This window comes from Jaculus jaculus, chromosome 11, assembly GCF_020740685.1.
Source record: "Jaculus jaculus isolate mJacJac1 chromosome 11, mJacJac1.mat.Y.cur, whole genome shotgun sequence".
Lineage (NCBI taxonomy): Eukaryota > Metazoa > Chordata > Mammalia > Rodentia > Dipodidae > Jaculus > Jaculus jaculus.
In genome coordinates, this window is record NC_059112.1 from 99917471 (window position 1) to 99928273 (window position 10803).

Below are 10803 nucleotides of genomic sequence, written 5' to 3' on the forward strand. Positions count from 1 at the left end.
GATAAACTATTTAAATAGACCTATAACAACTATGGAGATCCAAGCAGTTATAAAAATCTCCCAAGTGAAAAAAAGTCCAGGCCTAGATGGATTCACTGGTGAATTTTACCAGACCTTCATGGAAGAACTAACACCAATGCTTCTCAAAATTTTTATAAAATAGAAAAGGAAGGAATACTACCAAATGCCTTCTACAAAGCCAGTATCACCCTGATACCAAAACCAGACAAAGACAGAACAAAAAAAGAAAATTATAGACTAATCTCCCTCATGAACATAGAAGCAAAAAATTCTCAACAAAATATTGGCAAGCAGAGTACAAGAACATATCAGAAAGATCATTCACTCTGAACAAGAAGACTTTATCCCAGAGATGCATTATGGTTCAACATAGCAAATTGATAAATGTAATATACTATATAAATGGACTGAAGGACAAAAATCATATGATCAGCTCAATAGATGCAGAAAAGGCATTTGACAAAATCCAATATCCCTTTATGGTAAAAATCCTAAAGAAACTGGGACTAGAAGGAATATATCTCAACATAATAAAGGCTATTTATAACAAATCTACAGCCAACAAAATACTAAATGGGGAAAAGCTTAAGGAACAAGACTAGGGTGTTCACTATCCCCATTTTTATTTTATTTTATTTTATTTTATTTTATTTTATTTTATTTTGTTTTGTTTTGTTTTATCTTATTTTGAGGTAGGGTCTCTCTCTAGTCAAAGCTGACCTGCAATTCACTATGTAGTCTCAGTGTAGCCTTGAACTCACGGTGATCCACCTACCTCTGCCTCCCGAGTGCTAGGATTAAAGGCATGCGCCACCACGCCCGGCCCCATTTTTATTTAATATAGTATTGGAAGTCTTAGCTATAGCAATATGGCAAGAGACACACATAAAAAGGGATACAAATAGGAAAGGAAAAGATCAAATTATTATTTGCAGATGATATGATTCTATACATAAAGGACCCTAAAGACTACCAGCAAACAATTACAACTGATAAACATTTTTAGCAATGTACTAGGGTACAAAATAAACACACAGAAATCAGTAGCCTTCCTATATACTACCAATAAACATGCTGAGGATGAAATCAGGGAATCACTCCCATTCACAATTGCCTCAAAATAATAATAATAATAACAATAATAAAGTACCTTGGAATAAGCCTAATTAAGGAAGTGAAGGATCTCTACAATGAAAACTTTAAGACACACAAGAGAGAAATTACAACAGACACTAGGAAATGGAAAGATACCCTATGTTCTTAGATGGGAAGAACCAATATTGTGAAAATGTCAATCTTACTAAAAGCAATCTACACATTTAATGCAATCCCTAGCAAAATTCCGATGGCAATTTAACGGAAATAGAAAAAAAGAATCCTAAAATTCATTTGAAAGCAAAAAAAAAAACCAAAAAAACAAAAGCCCTCAAATATCCAAAACAATTTGAGCAACAAAAATAAGGCTGGTGAGATGGCTTTGTGGTTAAGTGCTTGCCTGTGAAGCCTAAGGACCCCAGTTTGAGGCCTGATTCCCCAGGACCCACGTTAGCCAGACGCATAAGGGGACGCATGCTTCTGGAGTTCGTTTGCAGTGGCTGGAAGCCCTGGCGTGCCCATTCTCCCCCCCCCCTTTCTCTCTCTGTCACTATCAAATAAATAAATAAAAATGAACAAAAAAATTGGAAAAGAAAAAAGAAAAAAAAGGCTGGTGGGTGGTTTGATTCAGGTATCCCCCATAAACTTAGGTATTCTGAATGCTACCCTCCCCAGCTGATGGCCTATGGGAGCTGGAAAGATGGCTTAGCGGTTAAACACTTGCCTGTGAAGCCTAAGAACCCCAGTTCTAGGATCATTTCCCTAGGACCCACGTTAGCCAAATACATGGGTGGGAATAAGCATCTGAAGTTCATTTGCAGTGGCTGGAGGCCCTGGCACACCCATTCTCTCTCTCTATCTGCCCCTTTCTCTGTCTGTCACTCTCAAGTAAATAAATAAATAATTTTTTTAAATGGGCTATGGAATGAAATACAAAGTTCTCAAAGGAAGAAATACAGATGGCCTATAAACATCTAAAAACTGTTCTCAACCTTAGCTATCTCCATCTCACTCCTGTGAGAATGGCTATCATCAAGAAAACTGACAATAAATGCTGGTGAGGATGTGGAAAAAGAGGAACCCTTCTACACTATTGCTGGGAATGTAAACTAGTACAGCCATTGTGAAAATCAGTGTGGAGGTTCCTGAGACAGCAAATAATAGATTTACCAGCTATACAACTCCTAGGCATCTATCTTAAGGACTCATCTCACTACCTTAGAGAGACTTGCTCAACCATATTTATTGCTGCTCTATTCACAAGAGCTAGGAAATGGAATCAGCCTAGATGTCCCTCAACTGATGAGTGGATAATGGAGATGTGGCACATTTATAAAATGGAGTTCTACTTGGTGGTAAAGAAAAATGAAATTTGCAGGGAAATGGATGGATCTGGAAAGGATTGTACTAAATGAGGTAACCCAGGCTCAGAAATCCAATGTTGCATGTTCTCTCTCATATGGGGATCCTAGCCACAAATGTTTAGAGTTACATATGAGTTGGAGTAAAAATTGGTAGCAGAGGCCAGTAAGCTAGAAAGGAGCTGTAAGGGACAGGGGAGAGGGGAAGAATTAAGGAGATGATATGCCATATATTTAAGTAGACAAATAGATTACTGGGGGGGGGTGCAATGGCCTAACTGAGGTCACAGGAAGAGATTGAGTAAAAGAAAGGTGGAGGGAGGGTTAATCATAATTCAAGATATTATGAATAAACCACTTCTTTGGATAATGGCACATCCAAAAGTCATAGACTATTACTAGAAAATTTTCAGTACCAGGGATGGGATACTTTCTAGTAAGTTGGTGGCCAGGGAGGTCCCTGATGCCCCCAAAACACTACAGGCCATTGCCAAGACTCTTAAGTTTCCCACCAGAAATAGATGATAAGCTGGAGCTGAGCTGAAAACCTCCTTCCTGTAGACCAGCTGACAGAAAGCTGGGGAAAGCTATATTGCACCCAGCCCTATGGGAGACAGAAGCCATCAATAATGAAAACAGTGGACTCTCCCTCAAATTTGGCCAGCCAGGCCAAATGAACTAACAGGTGCAATAGTGGCATGTCTGTTATGGGGGAAACCACCTACCCTCTCATTGGACTAGAAGCCCACTCTATGGGAGGGAATACATTCCTGGCACCGAAAACCTAATCAAACACCTGTGACGGGGGAGGTCATGAGCCCTAGGAGTGTAACACCTGCTCTTATCTGGCTAAAAGCATATATTATGCTCACAAAACTGCCTTGCAAGCACTGCTGTAAATGTTCATAATCATATATTAATGCTACTCTCACTTTTGGCTAGAGCTTTTCTTTTCAGATGGTGGTGACCACTGGGATGACCCAAAAGCCATCATAGTGCTGAGAAGAAGTGACAGAGGAGTGCTCAGCACTGAAATATCTCTATCACGCCTTTCAAGGCTCAGGGTCCACTGTGGAAGAGGTGGCCGAAAGAATTCAGAGCCAAAGGAAGGGTAAGACTGCTTACAATGCAATTGTTCAGACAGAAATTGACCTCAGTATCAATGACCTTGCAGTGCATAGCACTACATTCCCAAGACCCTCATAACAGGAGGAAAAGATGGGCTGGAGAGAAGGATTGGTGGTTTAGACACTTGCCTGAGGAGCCTAAGGACACAGGTTTGATTCACCAGTACCCACATAAGCCAGAAGCACAAGGTGGCTCATGCATCTGGAGTTTGTTTGCAATTCTCTCTTTCTCTCTGCCTCTTTATCATTCTCTTTCTTTCTCAAGTGAATGAATAAACGAATAAAATATTTTTTTAATAGGAGGAAAAGATGATGACATCAAAATAAAAGAGAGGAGCCGGGTGTGGTGGCGCACGCCTTTCATCCCAGCACTCGGGAGGCAGAGGTAGGAGGATCTCCGAGAGTTCGAGGCCACCCTGAGACCACATAGTGAATTCCAGGTCAGCCTGAGCCAGAGTGAGACCCTACCTCGAAAAACCAAAAAAAAAAAAAAAAAAAAAATTAAAAAAAATAAATAAATAAAAGAGAGACTAATTGAGAGAAGGAGGATATATGATGGAGAGTGAATTTGTGAAGGGGAAAGTGGAGGGGAGAGAATTATCATGGTTTATTGTCTATAATTATGAAAACTTTCAACAAAATAAAGTTAAAAAAAAAAAAAACAGTGTGTGATGTTGCAATGCCTGTAGTCCCCGCACTTGGAAGACTGAGATAGAATAATCACTGTGAGTTCAAGGCCAGCCTGGGGGTACACAGTGAGCTCCAGGTTAGTCTGGGCTAGAGACCTTACTTTGAAAAAATAAACAAAAAAAAAAAAATAGTGGGCTGGAGAGGTGGCTTAGTGGTTAAGGCTTTTACCTACAAAGCCAAAGGACCCAGGTCTGATTCCCCAGGACCACATCAGCCAGATGCACAAGGTGCCACATGTATCTGGAGTTTGTCTACAGTGGCTAAAGGCCCTGATGCATCCATCTCTCCTCCCTCCCTCTGCCTCTTTCTCTCTCAAATAAATAAATAAAAATATATATTTTTAACTATCAGTGTATGAGGCTGGGAGATGGCTCAGCCTATAAAGTGCTTTCCTTGCAAACATGAGGACCTGAGTTTGATCTTCCGGACCCACATAACATGCCAGGTGTGGTGGCACATACCTGTGACCCCAGTGCTGGGGAAGTGGAGATAAGAGAATTCCTCAAGCTCACTGGCCAGCCAGTCTAGCCTAACTGGTGAGCTCCAGGCCAGTGAGTGACCTTGTCTCAAAAAGAGGTGGACACGGGCTGGAGAGATGGCTTAGTGGTTAAGCGCTTGCCTGTGAAGCCTAAGGACCCCGGTTCGAGGCTCGGTTCCCCAGGTCCCACGTTAGCCAGATGCACAAGGGGGCGCACGTGTCTAGAGTTGGTTTACAGAGGCTGGAAGCCCTGGCGCGCCCATTCTCTCTCTCTCCCTCTATCTGTCTTTCTCTCTGTGTCTGTTGCTCTCAAATAAATAAATAAAAAATAATAATAATAATAAAAAGAGGTGGACAGCATACCTGAGAATGACACTCAAGATTGTCCTCTGGCCTTCACAGGCGTGTGACCAACACAGAGACACACAGGGAAAAAGAATATCAATGTAGGGATGGGGATGTAGGTTGGTCAGTAGAGGGCTTGCCTAGATGCATAAAGCCAGCATCATATAAACTGGATTTGGTGGTGCATACTTATAATCCCAGCACTTGGGAGCTGCCAGGAGGACCAGAAGCTCAAAGTCATCGTTGGCTATATAATAAGTTTGAGGCCAGCCTGGGTTGACATCCTGTTTCAAAAAATTAAGAGGAGCCGGGCGTGGTGGCACATGCCTTTAATCCCAGCCCTTGGGAGGCAGAGTCTCAGGGTTCGAGGCCACCCTGAGACTACATAGTGAATTCCAGGTCAGCATGGGCTAGAGTGAGACCCTACCTCAAAAAACCAAAAAAAAAAAAAAAAAAAATTAAGAGGGATGGAGAGATGGCTTAGTGGTTAAAGCATCTGCTTGCAAAGCCAAAGGACCCAGGTTTAACTCTCCAGGACCCACGTAAAGCCAGATGCACAAGGATAGAGTAAGCACTTCTCTTAATGTTCATACCTATATATTAATGCTCTTACTTTTGGTTGAGAACCTTCTCTTTTCAGATGGCAGTGACCTTGGGATGACTCAGAAGGCATCATGGTGCTGGGAAGAAGTGACAGGAGTGCTCAGCACTGCAACATCTCTATCACACCTTCCCAAGGCTCAGGGTCCATTGTGGAAGAGGTGTTAGAAAGAATGTAAGAGCCAAAGGAAGGGTAAGACTCCTTACAACGTGCTCCTCCAGACACAAAAATGGCCTGGATATCCATGACCTCACAGTGCCTGACACTACCTACACAAGACCATCATAGGAGGAGGAAAAGATCATGACATCAAAATAAAAGAGAGACTGAGATGGGGAGGGGATATGATGGAGAATGGAATTTCAAAGGGGGAAGACAGGGTCTCACACTGCATGGCACAAGCTGTCCTGGAATTCATCATGCAGCCCGGGCCAGCCTCTAACTCTCAATCCTCCTGCCTCAGTCTTCCGGGTGCTAGAATTACAGGCGTGCACTGCCATGCTTTACAAAACGTATTTAATTGTATCACACTTATACAAAAATAACTACCAATGGCTGCAGATGTCGCTTGGCTGGCAGAGCGCTCACCTATCATGCACAGGGCCCTGGGTTCCATCCCCAGCACCCCATAAACTGTGGTAGTTCACACCTGCAATCACTCAGCACTCAGTTGGTGAAGGCCGGGAAGATCAGAAGTTTAAGGTCATCCTCAGCTAGCTAGTTGGAGGCCAGCCTGGGATACGTAAGACCCTGTCTCAAAAAAAAAAAAAAAAAAAAAAAGTTGCTGGTGTGGTGGCGCACACCTTTGATCCCAGCACTGGGGAGGCAGAGGTAGGAGGATCACTGTGAGTTTGAGGCCACCCTGACACTACATAGCAAATTCCAGGTCAGCCTGCGCTAGAGTGAGACCCTACCTCAAAAAAACAAAAAAATTGGGGCTGGAGAGATGGTTTAGCGGTTAAGCGCTTGCCTGTGAAGCCTAAGGACCCCGGTTCGAGGCTCGGTTCCCCAGGTCCCACGTTAGCCAGATGCACAAGGGGGCGCACGCGTCTGGAGTTCGTTTGCAGAGGCTGGAAGCCCTGGCGCGCCCATTCTCTCTCTCTCCCTCTATCTGTCTTTCTCTCTGTGTCTGTCACTCTCAAATAAATAAATAAAATAAAATAAAATAAAACTTAAAAAAAAAAATTTAAAAAGTTATATATGACTAGCAGCTACCCTTCTGGACAGTCCTTCTCTAGAAAATTCCCTCTCATCATCTCATCTCATCTCATGCCTTCACATCTGTAAGGCAGGGACTAATGAGGTTGTGTTAGTCGGAAATTGAGTGGATTAGAGGCGATGTATATAAAGGGCCCGGGACACACCAGGCTCCCCGTAAAATTCATTATTAACTTCATCTTGCCCAGAAAAATGAGTTCTCAGAATCACCCCACCACAGAGGCTACAATTCCAGGCCTCTCCAGAGAAACTCTTTGGGAACATATCCTTTAATTGCCAAAGTCCCAAGGCAGCAGGGGGGGCAATTGGTGACGAGGGGTTTATTTCATTACAGATCTAGCCGCTGCTCAATAAATTAAGCAATCACTCCAAATAACAAGTTGCTTTAATCCCCTCGCTTGGAACAGTTTCAAGTTGTTTGATTTTATATTAGCTTGGTGCTGGCTTGTGTGTGTGTGTGTGTGTGTGTGTGTGTTTATCCCTGGGACTCATCAGCCCCTCTTTGGAAGCTTCTTGACTGTTTCCTGACAGGCAGGGGGAGGATGCGAAGCCAAGTGGGCCTCCTTTTATCAACACCCGAGTCTTTTCCATCCTTGGCCTTGACCCCATTCCACGTGTCATGCGCTGAGGTTTCTGGAGGCTTTACCTGTAACTAGACTGAAAGAGACCCCGCAGTAGCCCAGGGCTGGGATGGCCATCCAACTCTCTGTGGCTTTTCTTCTCGGCATCTCTCTCCATCTCTCTCTCATTCTCTCTCAGTTGGTTTATGGTCTCACAGTAGAATTTTGTTTCTCCTAGAAACTTGGCATCGGAGGTGTCAGCCTGGGAACATATTTGTTTGTGTAAATTAAAACGAAGAATATGTGTTGACCAGATTGAAGTGCTAACCGTGCCGAGGGAACGCATACTGGCTTGCACAATGCTGCTCGCTCCGCGTTTCTGGCTCAGCTCCACAAATCCTGCCTTTGTTTATACAATCGAGACTCACGATCGCGCCTGGGCTACAGGGACAACCCTGGAGGCTGTGTCCATCCCCCACCCAGGCCCAAGTCCAAAGTCCACTTACCTCACTGAGAATCTGCCTCCCTTGCCACACTGTGTCCCTGCTGGGGGCAAAAGATGCTGGAAACAGGTGCCCACATAAATATGCTTGAGGGGCGTGTAGGTAATAACGGCCTCATTGAAGGGCACCAGGCAAATCGCTCCAGAGATTGAACATGACTGTGTCCTCTGACATGGAAATCCCACGTCCAAGAATTAATCCTACATGTATACTTGACCCCGTGTCAGAGGCTATATCCATTACCACGGCAAAATCCAGGAGGGAACATTAATGTTGGCCAAAGGGGACAGGTTATGAGAGGATGCCACAGTCATCGACTAAGTGTGAGAGCCGCATGTTTTGGGATACAACAGGACACCCTTGCCTTAATATCACTATGAAAAAGAAAAAAGAAAAAAGAAAAAAGACACATACCCTAGGCCCTGCTTACAAAATGTATATTGAATGTTGCAAGCCGCATGTGGTGGTTACCTCTTAGAAATTGCGCCCGGGCATGGTGCATGCCTGGAATCCCATCATTTGGGAGGCTGAGGCAAAGGAGAATTGAGGATTCAAAGCCAGTCTGGGCTACACAGTAAGAAGACCCTGTCTCAAAAAGCTAAATAAAAAATAAATCATGAGTGAACAAATATTAGAAATTGAAGCTGAAGTTAAGAAAAATTGCAAAGGAGCCCCTTTATTTCTTACCTTATTCTCTTCTGTACTATTTTTCAACCATAAGAATGGCATTATTTTAAATAATTAAAAAACATTAGGTGGTGTATTAAAAATCATTTCTCTCCAGGGGTGGTGGTGCATACCTTTAAAATCCCAGCACTGGGGAGCCTGAGGTAGGAGGATCACCATGAGTTTGAGACCATCATGAGACTCCAGAATGAATTTCAGGTCAGTCTGGGCTAAAGCAAGACCCTACCTCAAAAAAAAGAAACATCATTTCTTATCAGGTATGGAGGTATATACCTATAATCCTAGCACTTGGGAGGCTGAGGTAGGAGGATCTAGAAGTTAAGACCAGCCTAGGAGACAGAGTAAGATCCTGTCTCTAAAAAGGAAAGGGCCAGGTGTCATGGCACACACCTTTAATCCCAGCCAAGGTAGGAGGACTTCTATGAGTTCAAGGATACCCTGAGCCTACATAGTGAATTCCCAGATCAGTCTGGTCTACAGCAAGACTCTACCTTGAAAAAACAAAAGTTGCAGACAGAAAAGGAAGAAAAGATGGCTTAGTTGGTAAACTCTTGCCATGAAAGCCTAAGGACCTGAGATCAGATCCCTAGCACCCATATAAATGCCAGTTGGGCATGGTGGTAATCCAGATCTTGGAAGGTGGAAACAGGAGAAACTCCAGGGCAAACTAGCTAGATGTGGTAGTTTGAGTACAAATGTCCCCATAGCCTCTGGTGGTTTTATTTTCTATTATTATTATTATTCATTAATTTAGTTATTGTTTTTTGGGTTTCACTCTAGCTGAGGCTGACCTGGAATTCACTATGTAGTCTCAGGGTGGCCTCGAACTCACAGCGATCCTCCTACCTGTGCCTCCTGAGTGCTGGGATTAAAGGCGTGCACCATCACACCTGGCTTTATTTTAATTTATTTATTAGAGAGACAGAATGGGCACTCCAGAGCCCTAGCCACCTGCAAACAAACTCCAGATGTGTGTGCCACCATGTGCATCTGGTTTACATGAGTTCTGGGAAATCAAACCTGGGTCCTTAGGTTTAGTAAGCAAGTGCCTTAACCACTAAGCCATCTCTCCAGCTCTCAAGTATTTGTTTTTGTTTTTGTTTTTTGAGGTAGGGTCTCACTCTAGCTCAGGCTGACCTGGAATTCACAATGTAGTCTCAGGGTGGCTTCTAATTCATGGTGATTCTCCTACCTTTGCCACCCAAGTGCTGGGATTGAAGATGTGTGTGCCACCATGCCTGGCTCCTTGGGTGTTTTTGATTACACTTCCTACTTAGTCGGAGTGTTTGAGAGATGGAGCCTCGCTGGAGGTGTGTTTCCAAGGGCAGACCTCAGCATGAGGAGCCCAGCCTCATGGGTGTGTTCAGAGCCAGCTTGTGCCGGCTGCTGTGACCCTGCTATGGATGCATGATAATGTGAGCCGCTTCCTCCGCCATGAGGAAGCTTTCCCTAGAAACCGCAAGCCTGTAAACTGTAAGCCTGAAATACACCCTTTGCTCTCACGAGCTACTTTGGGTCGGATGTTTTGTCCCAGCCACAAAAACTTTAAGAACAACACTAGATTAATCAATTTAGTGAGCTCGGGGCTCAGGTAAGAGACCCTGTTTCCATAGATTAGGTTGAGAGCAATGGAGAGAAACACTTGACGTCACCCTTCGGTTTACACACGCATTCACTGACCCACACATGTGCTCATCATACAACATATGTGAACATGCGTAGACATACATGTATACCACATACACACACACACACACACCAAGAGTTCACTCCTGCACCCTGAGTTGGGCAGTGTCTCCACCAATGCTCTCTCACTGTACACCCATGAGGATGGTGGGCAGGGTCGCTGGCTTTTGGTTATTGTGTGTGAGCTCAGTTCATGGAGCCTTAGGTGCAGCTGAAGTCACGAGTGAACATCCCACAGTTCCAAGATCCTTCTGTTCCCACCAAGTTCCTCCTATCTTCCCTCCCTTCCGTCCCCAGTCCTGCTGTGATTACTTCATGACAAGGCATCCTGACACGCCACCCCCTACACCCTGGAGGCTCAGAGTCTCAGGTCAATGAGTGGACACCACGACACACGCTGGTACTGAGTCCTAGCTATGCACAGGACACAA